Source organism: Giraffa tippelskirchi, chromosome 1 (genome assembly GCF_054371585.1).
Source record: "Giraffa tippelskirchi isolate mGirTip1 chromosome 1, T2T-mGirTip1v1.2.pri, whole genome shotgun sequence".
Taxonomy (NCBI): Eukaryota; Metazoa; Chordata; class Mammalia; order Artiodactyla; family Giraffidae; genus Giraffa; species Giraffa tippelskirchi.
Genome location: NC_137275.1, coordinates 42,582,741 through 42,597,949, shown reverse-complemented (window position 1 = coordinate 42,597,949; position 15,209 = coordinate 42,582,741). Strand labels below are relative to the sequence as shown.

The window sequence follows — 15,209 nt, the reverse complement described above, 5'->3', positions numbered from 1 at the left end:
TAATTCAAGCAGGTACCATATTTTTAAAAACAAATTTGACACAGAAAGATTAAAGTAACAACAGCAACACTGATGTTAAATCTAATAATGATGACTATAATAAATCACATATAACCCTACCCCACTGATATTAATTTTATTTTGCATATTTAATTTTACAAAATTGAATACACTGCACATACACATTAATTTTACTTTTGTCTTTTTCCACTTAAAACTATGCTAAACGTTTTCACATGTTTCCACATAGTCTTACCATTTCATTTTTATGCTGACTGCACAATACTTTTACCTAAAATTCACCTAATTTTGTCATCAGTTATGTCAGCTATATATCTTACCTATTCTAAGACTATGCTGCTTAATTGCTTAACTTAATATACAATAAAGATAAATATGTTGTTAGTCATTCAGTCGTGTCTGACTCTTTGTGACCCCTGGACTACAGCCCACCAGGCTCCTCTGTCCATGGAATTCTCCAAACAAGCATACTGGAGTGGGTTGCCATTCCTTTCTCCAGGGTATCTTCCCAACCCACCGATCAAACTTGGGTCTCCTGTATTGCAAACAGATTCTTTACCATCTAAGCCACCAGGGAAGCCCAAAGATAAATAAAATATATCAAAATATTAATAAATAGCTGTTCTAGGGGATAGGACACTGGGTGATTTTTCTTTCTGTTTTTGTACTTCCTAAATTTTCTATAATGTGCAATAGAAAGTTTTTATTTTAAAGATTTATTTAATAATAATATCACTTATCAAGTATTTACTATATAGCAGGGACTCTTCTAAATCAATATGTAATATTCCACCTTCTAATGTTTAATCCTATAAACATTATCTTAAAAATCCTAAAAATAAAAAACCCTAAAAAATAAATACTATTACTATCCTCATTTTACAAATGACAAACTGAGGCACACAGCAATTAAGGAAATTGCAAAAAGTTGCAGAGCCAATAGGCAGAGTAGCAAGAATTTTAACTCAATCAGTTCAACTCTACAGTCTCACTCTTGTCCTATATGCTATATTTTTTTAAATGAGTATGCTTTCTAAATATATTTAAGGTTTAACCATTTTTAAATAGCCCACTGACTGGCTTCATGTTGCAATGGGACTTCATTATGTTTTTGTGATAAGAAAGCTGAGCACCGCAGAATTGATGCTTTTGAACTGTGGTGTTGGAGAAGACTCTTGAGAGTCCCTTGGACTGCAAGGAGATCCAATCAATCCATCCTAAAGGAGATCAATCCTGGGTGTTCATTGGAAGGACTGATATTGAAGCTGAAACTCCAATACTTTGGCCACCTCATGAGAAGAGTTGACTCATTGGAAAAGACCCTAATGCTGGGTAGGATTGGGGGCAGGAGAAGAATGGGATGACAGAGGATGAGATGGTTGGATGGCATCACCGACTCAATGGACACAGGTTTGGGTAGACTCCGGGAGTTGGTGATGGACAGAGAGGCCTGGCGTGCTGCAATTCATGGGGTCGCAAAGAGTCGGACACGACTGAGCAACTGAACTGAACTGAACTGAACATGCCCAATGTAGAACCATCTTTATCATCTTCACCATCACCACCACCATCATCATCACTATCAATCATAATACCACCATCAGTTAAAGCCAGTTATTAAGCTTTTAGCGTGTGCAGAACACTGTACAAGGCACTTGGAGATATACAAAGTATGTAAAACACATGCTCTTTACTCTTGAGAATACCAGAGCTAGTCTGAAAACAGCTTCAAAATCAAAAGGAAGGAAAGAAGTATCCCTGAAATATGAATTAAGAATTTACATAAATATCTGGAAATTATAGGCAAATAAAAATTTCTTCTGCCTAAAATATGAAAATAATTTAAGATAATGAATGGTGAAGGGTTTTATTTATTTAGAATAATAGCCTCAGCTTCCCATTCCATCTTACATATATAAAGTTTTACAAAAGAAAAAAATGAAGGTCAAAGTCAGATGCATATATCACACCATTCCTTTTGGATATTTTCACCCTGGATCACAATATTCCCTAGTTCTATGCCAAATTAAAAACAACTGTTTTCATACACAATATGTAATTGTATACAACAAGTTTAATGAAATAAGATTCTGACCCTTTACCTTCCAAAATATTCTAAATATCATTAGCAAAAGGAAGTTTCTAGTTCTGATCAGTAGGTTGCAAGTCTAAAGTTGAGTAATGGCTCTGCCAATCTATTCAAATGAACGTGCTTGGCTTACATAACCTTTCTGACATTTTTGAAACTCACCTGTTTATTTGGTATAATACACTAAAGTGTGTTAGTCACTCAGTCGTGCCCAACTCTTTGCAACCCCATGGACTATGGCCCCTCAGACTCCTCTGCCAATGGGATTTTCTTCAGGCAAGAATTCTGGAGTAGGTTGCTATGCCCTCCTCCAACGTATCTTCCGGACTCAGGGATCAAACCCGGGTCTCCTGCATTGCAGGCAGATTGTTTACCATCTGAGCCACCAGGTAGCCGCCCTGCTAAAAGTAAACGTATATTTTGAAGAAAAGCCTTCTACTTTGTACAAATTAATATTTTTAAAGATTTTATATATGTACATTTACCAGATGGCTCAAGTGGAAAAGAATCTGCCTGCAGTGCAGAAGACCTAGGTTCAATCCCTGGGTCAGGAAGATCCCCTGGAGAAGGGCATGGCAACCCACTCCAGTATTCTTGCCTGGAGAATTCCATGGACAGAGGAGCCTGGCAGGCTACAATCCATGGGGTCACAGAGTCAGACACAACTAAGTAACTAATACTTTCACTTTTCACCTTCAGAGAAATACTAAAGCCAAACTAAAATAAGGCTTAGAAAATGACCTTAGGAAACTATGTTAGCAGATAATAAAAATAATTTGCTTGCAGTAAATAAATTGTACATAAAATGTTTTTCTGAAACACTTGGAGGTGCTTCATTATGATTTGTAGTCTCAAGCACTTTAAATATCTTCATGACATCTTGTTTAGACTATTAAATTATTTGGCAATCCTTCTATCATAAATACAAAAGTAAACTTCATGAATTTGGAGCCCACAGCATCCAATTAAATAAAATGTCTTCAGATTAGAGTAAAATTTCAATCACATGAGACTTCTTCATCATTCTCAACTCTGACTGTGTAGGTATCCTTGACCCTGGTTCTAGTGAAACCTCCTTAAGTGGAGCAGATTTATTTTCCTTTTATATCTGCTGAGCATTCCTTTTGATTTTTCCTGACAATTTGTTTTTTACTGTGACTTTAATCTTCATCAGTCCATACAGCCAGTTTCTTATTTATTCTATTTATAAATTCCAACAAAATAATGTCTTTCATGTTTTTTAAATATTAAAATTTAGTGATGCTCTTAATTTAACAAGTTTCCTTTCTGTGAAAAACTGAAGGTTTTTAGAGAAATATCCAACCTTACATACTCACTTACTTTTTAATAATTTTTAAGCTTTAAGAGTGGGGAAGGCTTCCCTGGTGGCTCAGTGGTAAAGAATCCACCTGCCAATGCAGAAGACACGGGTTCGATCCCTGGTCCAGGAAGATTCCACATGCTGCAGAGCAACTAGGCCCGTGCACCACAACTGTCGAACCCGTGCTCTAGACCCTGGGGGCCACAACTACTGAGTTCACTCGCCATAACGACTGCAGCATGCGTGCTCTAGAGCCCATGCTCTGCAACGAGAGAAGCCGCTGCAATGAGAAGCCCATGTCCCATAACTAGAGAGCAGCCCCTGCTTGTTTCAACTAGAGAAAGCCCACACAGTAATGAAGACCCAGTACAACCAAAAATAAATAAATAAAATTACTTTTTTTTAAGTCTGTTGGTCTCCATTAAGTCTGGAAAATATGACTTATCATACGAGAATAAAGTTGAAAAATAAAAACAAAAAAAGTTCAGGGTTCACAATTATCCCTTAGATAAAGTCTTAGTATTTCATTTAGTATGCAAAGTCCATAAACTGGCCCCTGATCTCTCTTCCTAATCTTACCTTCCACTCGATCTCAAAACAGTACTCTCTTCAGGGTTTAAGTTCAAGCCATTATTCCAGGGTCCTCAACTGTGAAACAGGTTAATAATCTTTATTTCTGCTAGTTGTAGAATTTAAAGTAAATTAAGCACGAACGTACCTAGCATGGAGGCAAGGAGCTGTCACACAGAGTTGGGCCTAAATCTCAGAGAACTGCTCATGGTAACATTAATCTCTAAGCCTCAGTTTCCTCATCTGTAAAACAGAATTATACCACTAAATAGGGTTCAACATAAAGCACTTAGCACAGAAGCTGGGAGGGGCTAAATGTAGACACACATTATACATGAAAAAATGAATGCTACTATCCTCCACGTAAAGCAAGAGAAACAGACATAGACTTCCACGGATTCACTTTAAATCCACTGAGATGAGTTCACCCCTCCAAACCAGAGAAAACAGGCTCTTGGAAGGTAGAGGCAAAGTGACTTCATTGGAATTTAAGTTTCAAAATTTATTCTGGAGCTCAGCTTTGTGCAGAATAGCTAGCTGATCTGAAATCCGGCTGCCTGTGTGTACTGGGTTTTGGCACAGTTAAACCTGAACAGTCAGGTACCTTGGTCAAAGATGGCCTGGCCAATTACATTAAACAATACTCAGACACAAATTAAACCATTCAGAAAATTTACCAGGGCAATTCTTATCTTTACCAGACCTAGCCTGGGTCACCTCTCCATGGAGAATGAGAAATGACAAAAGTAAGTTAAGTAAAAGGTACCTCCTTGTTTGCTTGAAATAAATAAGAAACATTAAATTCACCAGTTTTTATGTTTAGAATCAAAAACCTAAGAGTTTCTGTAGTAAACACAATATACTCTTAAAATGGGAAATTCGTTCTCTCTTAGAGTCCCAGGAGATAGACACGGGGTATTAAGAAGCCGAGGAATAGATAAGCAGCTGGTCAACTGAGGGAGGAAAGAGTCCAAGGAAAAGAAAGCATCCAAGGGGAGGAGAAAGAGGGACCAGAAGAGGAAAAATGGAGACAAAATGACCATGGAAGAAATAATAAGTTCATCTGAGAAAGAGGTGAACTGCTGATGCTGAGGAATCAGGTCCAACAGAGAAAGGAAAGAAAATAGAGTACCTAGGGTCCAGACCTGAGCACGTTCACATTTGTAATTATGACTCATAGTTCTCAGATGAGGAAAATAAACAGGGACTAAATAAACTCTACAGAGTGATTAGCCCAAAAATTCAGCCAAGTCTCCCACAACATAAGAAAAAAGAAGACAAAGACAATAACCCACTACATTATGTCATTTGACCCTCACTCGGTCTTTATCTCATCCGCAATACGTCAATGAGAAGGGTTTGAATCAAATACGGCTGTGGGAGGACACACCTCAGCCACATGCAGGCAGACAGGATCATTCCTTGTTCATCTTTGTCCTCTTGAGCAGCAGCTTACACATAATAACTACCTCATGAAGTTTAGTTGAATTTAATTGAATAAATTATGTATTACTAATGAGTGTCCATATTCAATTTTTTTTTTATCACATCAAAGGCTTTAGATAAGGCAAACTCTCACCTTCCAATCAAGAACCCCAGAAAACATCCAACCACCTCTCCTGCCTCTGGCATCCAGCCATGACTTGTTGATGCCATCAGAATAAATAAAATTAACAGAATTCTTCTTATGAAAAAAACAGACGCAGGGAAACCATGCTCCTGTGCATTCTGTTTTCTAAACCCTTAACTGTATGTGGTGCTTTATATACTTGATTATTTTCCTATGATTCTATGTCTGGTTCTTCAACATGAATTGTGGTTTTTTAAGTCTTTTTTTCCTTTCATGTATCCCCTAGGCAGACTTGCAGACTCTAGGGGTTCAGTAAATGTGTCTAGACAGTAACAGTCTAACATAGAATTTACAAATGTGTTCTCTCTGTTTTCTTTTTTAAAAATTATATTATTACCCTCATTCTGCAAGTGTTTCTGGCAATTAACCACTTTTAAACTACAGGAAAGAATTGAGTAGATGAGGTTGATAAATAGTCAAGTCCTTTTATTGTCCTTGTTTAGGCTTTCCTTATCTCTTGTTTGGATAAGCGCCTTACCTGTTTCCTCTGCCCACGATGTCTTCCCTTCAACTCATCCTTTACGCTGCTGCCAGGATGGTATCTGTAAAGCACAACTTAGTTCAGGCCACTGTCCTCCTCAGAAAACTTTAATGGGTCTCTCTCACATGCAGAATAAAAGCTCCAATGACCTTGTATATAGCATTCAAGATATTCCAAAGCTCCACACTGGCCTTGTTTCCCTACCTCAACACCTTAACTCTATACATCTGCCCCAAATTCCCAGCTCAAGGGACCAAGGGCCAAGTATACTGCATTTTCAAGCCTCATTACCATGTTCATCCCATTTTTTCAACTAGGTCACCCTCTCTTGTTCATCTACCAAAATCCAACTCATCCTCTAAGACTCAAGCTAAGTCTCACCTCTCTGTAAGACAACCACCGAGATCCCCAAGTACAATTAATTCTTCTTCTTCTGGGGTCCCATTGTATTATACACCACTAATAAATACTTATTTTCTATGAATTTCTCTCATGATTGCCTGTATAATGGTTGTCTTTGCTACTAGTCTAGAAGTTCCTTGAAAGCAGGCATGAGGAATTTTTTTAACTTTAACATTATATTTTATTTAGTGTATTCAAAAAATTATCATTTTAGTATCTAATCAATATTGAGAACATTACTAGTGAGACATTTTACTTTTCTTTTCATACTGAGTCTTCAAAATCAGGCATTTTATAGTTGAGTCATTTTTTTTTGACAGTAGGATATACTTTATATGGTAGTAAATTTTAACATAAAATACATTTATTGTGAAAACAAGATTATATTAACATTGATTTTTTAATGTAAATAAAAAGCCCACTCCATAATGTCCATATTTATGCATCTATTTTCATGTTTTGTTTGTTCTAATTTTATGTGTCATATGGTTCTCTCTAGCTCAGCTGGTAAAGAATCTGCCTGCAATACAAGTAACCCCAGTTTGATTCCTGGGTCAGGAAGATCCCCTAGAGAAGGGATAGGGTATCCACTCCAGTATTCTTGGGCTTCCCTGGTGACTCAGATGGTAAAGAATTCACTCCAAAAGTGGGAGACCTGCATTCAATCCCTGGGTTGGGAAAATCCCCTGAAGGGAACGGCTACCCACTCCAGTATTCTTGCCTGGAGAATTCCATGGACAGAGGAGCCTGGTGGTCTATAGTCCACAGGGTCACAGAGAGTTGGATACGACTGCGCGGCTTAACATACATATGGTTCTCTCACTTAACATATAAATATTTCTCTTCATTTTTATATAACCTTAATACTTCATACTTCTATTTTACCATCATAATATTTATTTTACTGGGATGTTCAAATATAATATTTGTGGAATGTTTAGGCCACAAGGATATTGTTTTCACTTTTTCAGGACTATAAACAATGCTCAAAAGTACCTCTTCAGCATATTTTTCTTCTTTTCATTACTTCCCTAAAATAAATTTCCCGGCTCAAGAAGAAAAAATTTGAGCCTTCTCAATACATATTGTTATGTTGATTTCTAAGAAGATCACAACCAAACAACCCAATCAAAAAATGGAAGAGCTTTACTATTTTCATGTGCTTCCTTCACAGTGGTGAGTCCAGGGTCTTGCACTGAGATTGATAAATGAAAATGAATGAGTGAATGAATGACAGAGCATGGTCACGGCACCATCAGCAGTTCCTTAAGCAACGGAGTGAGACACTGGAAGTTTCTGATGGAACAGTTGGCTCAGCCCTTTCAGAGGTGAAAGAGCAAATCTGTGAGCTTAACTGGCAATATACATTCTGTTCAAAATGACGGAAAGGTGTCCCTTGGTGAAGATGATGTCACATCCTTGGGCCTGGGCACCTTAAATATTAAATGACAGAAGTCCGTTTTCCCCTCCTTCTGCTTCAGTGCCCAGCACGTGGGAGATCCTCAGTGAACACTCACCCCAGCTTCTGCCTGGGCCTGAAGCCCAGTTGGCAGTGATGCTCATACCAAGTGGTTCTGTGTGTAGGGCCCAAGGTTTTCCTCAACAGGTCAGGATCCCAGTGCCAGGCACTGACATGGCAGCTGCAGAACAGAAATGCTGGACAGAAATGAAGGTGTTAGGAAAGTGATGGAGAGCGTGGGGAAGACCAGGACAGGTGGACAACAGATAGCAAACATTAACAGAGGTTCCTTGGTGAGGGCTGATGTGCTGTGGAACCTTCCACTTGGAAGCTGATGCCTATGCCTGGCTCCTGAGCACACTCCCTGTGGACTCTCCTGGCAAGCCAAGGACTTGGATGTCAGCTTAAGACAAGCCTTCCCTTGTTAGAACCAAACATATTTGGCACCATGTGGGAAATTAAATTTGTTTTCAACCACCCGCCATACCTTGCCAGTGTGAGCCTTGGTGAGTTAAAAAGGGGACTGAGGGGAAGGTTGGAGAAATGGAATGTCTTTAACTCTCTTACTGTGTCAACATGGTGTAGTGATTTTAGGAGTATTTATTTTAGCAATCTTGAAATTGATGTGACATAAGACAGGATTTCCACCAGGACAATGCCAAGTGAAATCATGATCATTTTAAGATCAGGGTGATCAGGGGATTCACAACCATATGGCACCATGGATAAGAAGCTTAGGCCCTCTGCCCAGTTAACCCAATCTGAGTGTAAAAGAGAAAGAGCAACTCCTATTCTACACTGTAGAATTTTGACTATAAGTAATTAAATTTACAAGAAACAAACACCCTATTAAACAGCCCCGCAACTCCCTGATTATGGGGGAGTGACTACTCCCGCTTCCTCCAAACAGGCCTGGAAAATAGATCCTCAGGAGGCAGCAGAAAGGAAGACGCTTAACAGAACTCATGATCAAAGTATCTAGCTGCCTGTTTGGGGAAGCTGTCCAAGCTGTGTTTACCAACCCCCTGCCTCCCTTCCTCCTAAACACAGAGGAGAAACAAAGTAGAATCCTGAAGTGCATTTCAGAAAATTCTGTGCAAATTTCAGACATAAAATTAGGGGCAGTCAGAGCTATCGAAACAATCAAGTGACTAGGTCAAGATGGATGCTGACACACAAGCCCAGGAAACGGAGGGGACAAGATCCACCATGTAAGAGGAAAAAAACATTCGCCTCTTAAATATTCTGACTGATATTTCCCTTAAACCTTTCAGAGCTATATATTTAGATGAGTGTTCTCCCTCCCGTTAAGGAAGACAAGTCATCTATAAAAATAGCTGCAGGAGGCAACAGGGGGAGGTAAGTTCTCTAAGATTTATATGTAATATGGGTTTGAGGCACAGAAGAGGGAGACTTTCCTGACTGAGGAAGTGGAGATGACTTTATGGTAGGGGTGAGGGGGCACACGGGCTGTACCTTCAAGGATTCTGACAATTAAGAGGTGAGCTTGAAGGGCATTCAAGGAAAAGAAAACAGTGTGAATAAAGGCATAGAGACAATTCAGATTGGTTGATGGGGAATGTTTGTGAGTTATGAGAGTAACGCAGAATTAGAATGGAAAGGTGAGCTGGGACCCAATCATAAAAGGCCTTTAGTACAACAAGCCTTGAGCTCAAGAAGCTCAGGCTGAACTCAGGAAGCACTATGGAATCATTGAAGGATTGTGGGCAGCAAAGGCATAAAAGCTATGATTTTTTTGATTGGTTGATTGTTTTTTTTTTTATTTTCCAGGCAAGAAGGCAGGGGAAAGATTAGCCCAAGAAGGAGAAGAAGGAAGAACGACCCTTTAGGAGACTATTGCAATAATTTGGTGGAAGGGGATGATGGTTCAAAGCACAGAAATAGAAACAGCTGGTGATGCTACTGACACTGATGGTCTAGATAAAGAAAGAGAACTTTGGAAGTGATTAAATCAAGCAGAAATGTCAGTATGAGCATTTCAGTGGGACCGAAAATGTTTTTGCTGTTCATGGAACTAAAAGACAAAAGTCCACAGCGACTGGTCTTCTGAAAGGCTGACACGGCTATTCATGGAAAGGCCACGTATCCACTCCCTGTTGGGAAAACAGGAATTCTGGAAGCATCTTGGAACATAAAGCACAAGAAATGTATTAAGGAACAGATGGTTAAATAAAGAACTATTCTAGAATTCACAAAAGAGGACATATCAGTGACCTATAACATTTTTTAAAAAATATAAACCTCATTGCCACCAATACTGATTCCTTATTGCCTTCCAGAATAAACCAAGGAACAGTGGTTTCCCCAGCTCTAAGCATATGGGGTGGGTAGAGGAGTAAAAGAAGAAAGGAGGAGGGAGACTGTCCAGGGGAGAAGAGGGATAAAGCTGACTCAGACAGGCTAAGAGAGCACAATGAGAATAGTTAAAAAAAAACAAAAGTGTGCATCATACTCTAGACTCAGAATGTTTGCATTCAGTTACTAGTAAGACTGTATTGGACTCTTACAAGCATGCCTCTTGTGACATTACATGTAGAATGTGAAATAAACTGCTAAATATTCAGAAAATAAAATCTCCTATTTTACACATGGGAAAATATATGTGTGTGTGTGTGTTTGTGTGTGCGTGTGTATGATCCCCTGGAGAAGGGATAGGCTACCCACTCCAGTATTCTTGGGCTTCCCTGGTGGCTCAGATGGTAAAGAATCCACCTGCAATGTGAGAGACGTGGGTTCAATCCCTGGGTTGGGAAGATCTTCTGGAGGAAGGCATGGCAACCCACTCCAGTGTTTTGCCTAGAGAATCCCCATAGACAGAGGAGCCTGGAGGGCTACAGTCCATGGAGTCGCAAAGAGTCAGACACAACTAAGTGATTAAGCACTGCTGCTGCTGCTGCTGCTAAGTCGCTTCAGTCGTGTCCAACTCTGTGCGACCCCATAGACAGCAGCCTACCAGGCTTCCCCGTCCCTGGGATTCTCCAGGCAAGAACACTGGAGTGGGTTGCCATTTCCTTCTCCAATGCATGAAAGTGAAAAGTGAAAGTGAAGTCGCTGAGTCGTGTCTGACTCTTAGAAACCCCATGGACTGCAGCATACCAGGCTCCTCCGTCCATGGGATTTTCCAGGTGAGAGTACTGGAGTGTGTTGCCATTGCCTTCTCCAGATTAAGCACAGCATGTATATATATATGGGGCTTCCCAGGTGGCACTAGTTGATAAAGAACCTGCCTGACAATTCAGGAGACTTAAGAAACATGGGTTTGATCCCCAGATCAGGAGAAGGAAATGGCCACCCTCTCCAGTATTCTTGCCTGGAGAATCCCATGGACAGTGGACCCTGGCAGGCTACAGTCCATGGGGTTGCAAAGAGTCAGACGTACACACACACATACATACACACACACACACACACCATACACACACGTATAAACTGTACTATCAACAAAGCAAAATAAATAGAAAGATAATATTTCTTACCTATCAACTTTTCAAAGATTTAAAAAGTTTTTTAATACTCAGATTAGTCAGGGTGAAGATCCATTGGGCAATTTATATCAGAAGTTTGAAACTGTTCATACTCTTTGGCTCAGTAATTCTATCTCTAGGAAACGATGCTAAAGAAATAGTAATTGATATTTGTAAACACTGTTTGTTTATATTATTCAAAATTGGAAGTAACCCAAAAGTCCATATTTAGAAATTTCTTAAATAACTTTTAGTTTATCCATACACTGAAACACCATGTAGCCATTTAAAAGTATGCTGCAAAACACTATGTAGTGGCTTGTAAACCAGTTTGTTATACATTAACTGGAAAATTTGTGAACAAAACAGTATATGAACTACAATACCATTTTGAAAAATATATAATCTATGATTGAAATATATACCACAACCATGGCTAAAGTTAACCATGCTTATCTCTGAGGGGTAAAGTAATGACTGATAGTTACTTCTTTTTATCTTTTTAAATAAAGTTTCTATAACAAACATTTACTACTATAATAAGAAAAAGAGATATTTGAAAAGCTGAACTGGTGAATGGGCCTCCTCACTGTAATTACTGTAACAGATATTTGTTGAGCACCTACTACAGGCCAGGCAATACTCCTGCCATTGTGGGACTTCTCATTTAGAAGAGTTCATTTTGATTGTTCAGTTAAAGTGGAGAAGATAAGTACCTTTATATCAAAATTCCGTCTGTTGCAAGAAACAACATCCACTTCAAATTAGCTTTAGCAGAAAAGAAAATTCAGGAGTTCATGAAACTGAAGTTCATGAGTAACCAACTTCACACACAGATAGATCATGTGGAACCTTCAGAACTTGTTATCTCATGAAATTTCAGCCTGCTTTTTTCTTGTGATCACTTAAGCATCAGTCCAGCTCTCCTGACATTGTTACAATGGCTGTCTACAACTCCAGACTTATGTCCAGTGTCCCCAACAACTCCAACAAAAATAGAAACTACCTTTCCAGTAGTTTAAAAAAAAAACAAAAAAAGATTGAGTCCAGTTGGCTCCAACAGGATCATGTGCTGGCCCCTGAACCAGTCACCATGGCCTGAGGAGCATAATGCTCTGATCCGCCAATCCTAGGTTCATATAACCTCTGTTGGAAATAGACTGAGAGTAGAGGAGAGATTGTCCCCCCCAAAGAATCACAGTGCTGTTACCAGAATAAGAGGCACGGATGCTGAGACAGTTAAAAAAAAAAAAACAAAACAACAACTGAGATGTCCACTACGGCCTTACGGTAGAGACAAGATGAACAGGTAGGAGTCCTGGATTCAAAGGGTGAAACTTCATCCAAAATACCAAGCTGCATTTTGACACTGTTATTTGATGAAGCAAAGGATGTGAATGTCACCAGGAAAATTCACTTTTAGGCTCATATTCATACAAATGTAGATATATTTTGAAAACATCCTTACTTACATGTATCAATACATTTTGCCATAAGAATTCTGATCTCACAGTACAGATATGAGATCTGTACAGAGTACAAATAAACAGAGAATCAAGCATGTTAGACATCTACTCATCTGACAGATGATGTGAGAGGGACCCAAAGTCTTGTTGCTACCTAACAGCAAAGACTGATTAGAGCTCTTACCCATCTCTCCAGTCTCAGCATTGCTGCACCTTGAGGACACACCCCATATAACTCTGGCCAGCAATAACCCTTCAGAATTTTAGGATTTCATGGTGAATGAAGCACACTTAAAGCTTTAATAGATCAGCTCATAAACACCTCATTTTTGTTCTGGCTAAAGATTAAACAGTGCCTATCCATAGGGATAACTAGCTAAGTGGCAACATATGTCCCCCAAAGCTCACTTTGAATAAGTTCTCCCTTCATTAATTATTTTTCATAAGTATTTTAACATTTCAAAGCTCACACTTAATACTAAGAAACAAGGCTTGCCAAATACATTCACAGTAGAAGATCTGTCACTCTATACCTAGATCTACCCTCTGCTAAACTTGTCTCTCCATAACTGGGAATAAGACCAACGTTCAAATCTAGGACTTGGTTACAGGGAACGCACTGGGTTTTGGGAATAAGATCAAGATTTAGTAAGTAGGACTGGGCACAAGATCAAAACTGGTCCAGTAGAAAGTCTGATTTGATGCTGAGTAAATGAATCTAAGTCACTGCCATTAATAGCTTCCTTGCCACCTGTGCACATGGTCAAAAGACCCTATAAGCAGCTGTATCTACGATTCCATGGCTCAGGGACTTCCTCCAGCTTCCACCTCCCATTCTTTATTTTGAACCCTATTGTTTTGGTTTGGTTTCCCTGGTTCCTTCCTGTTTCCTTGAACTTGGATTTTCCCTCTTTGCCTATTCTCTTTGGGTTGATAACGGAGTTGCCTGGCTTACCTCGCTCCATCTTGGGCCTTCAATGATATGCTCTTCAGCTCTTGGCTAGTCCTTCCTACCCTTCCCTGAACCCAGCCACGGCAATTCCAGGTGGGCTGGGAGCAGCCTGTGTCCAGTGGCCTGGCTCCTTGCTTGCCTAGGAAGAGAGATGAGACACTGAATTCTCTTGGATGGAGATACTGGGTCTCCTAAGTCTAAGATGAGGATTGTATCCATCTCCACCAGGGTAACTTGGTGACAAATACTAACTGAGCACTTACTATGTGCCAGGCACTACCGTAGGTGCTAAAATACAGCAGAGCATGAAACAAGCTCTCTGATCTCAGGCAGTTTAGATTCTATATAGACAGTGGGAAAGACAAATTTATGAACAATTAAAACAAAGTAATAATAACTACAAACCAGGTTGGGACTGTGCTAAAATGAAAATTAAACAGAATGGCACAGACAGGTTCTGGGTGATTAGGAAAGACTCCTTGAGGACAAAGAATGAGTGACAAGAAGGAGCTAGCCTCGGGAAGATCTGGAGGAAGAGAGCTTTGAAGGAGAGGGGGTAACAGATACAAAGGCCATGAGGCAGGAATGAGCTTGGCATCTTACAAGGATGGAAAAAAGACCAGCGAGGCAAGAGCCACAAAACTGACAAATAATTTGCTTGAAACGGGAAAGTGGCCTTAAAAAGTCAGCTTGAAAACATGACAAGTTTTCCTCCCAATTCAACTAGATTTGCAACATAAATAAGATGCATAATTGTTCATGTTTGTCACAAATCTTATTGGCAGTTCTGGTAAATAAATGTAGGACAAGTTGAGTCTCCTTGACGCCTATCACAACTGTGAACACGGCCTCTGATAACATTGTTTTGTCACTTTTCACTCCCACCAGCAAAGAAGACAGATAAATGGCTTCCTGAGACAAATGGCCCCAGTCTCCAGGGCCCAGGGCTCTGAAGGAAGGAGACGTGAGCCTTGGAACATTTCTCAGGGTGGCTCCTTGAAGAGTTCATGGCCATGAGCTCTCTGAGTCTGCTGCAGAAAGAACTGCTGCATTAATTCTTCTGAAAAATTAGATACTGTTTGCAGTCCATTAAAATTTCAAGACTTATGAAATCAACACCAGACTAACTATGTGCCACTGCCATGTGCACAGAAAATCTCTGATTATACCAATAATAGGGATTTAAAGTGAAAAATACCTTATGTTTTGCCTGTATCTCACCATAGTGCCCTGGACAAAGGCAAAAATTGTCCTTTCTGGGAGTGAATTCTCATGCAGGTAACATTCTTTCCAGGTGTAACAGCTGTGGAGGGTTGAATCATGCATTGCGTGC

The 15,209-nt window shown here is 39.6% G+C and overlaps 1 protein-coding gene across 1 annotated transcript in view; it reads right to left on the bottom strand.

Annotated features, from left to right (window-relative positions):
* Positions 1–13,946, bottom strand: part of KDR (kinase insert domain receptor) — a 150,980-nt gene extending 137,034 nt beyond the window's left edge. The window contains exon 1 of the mRNA XM_081589818.1: positions 13,880–13,946. The gene's annotated coding sequence lies outside the window, so the exon portion shown is untranslated. The remainder of the gene's footprint in view (positions 1–13,879) is intronic.
* Positions 13,947–15,209: the final 1,263 nt, after the last annotated feature.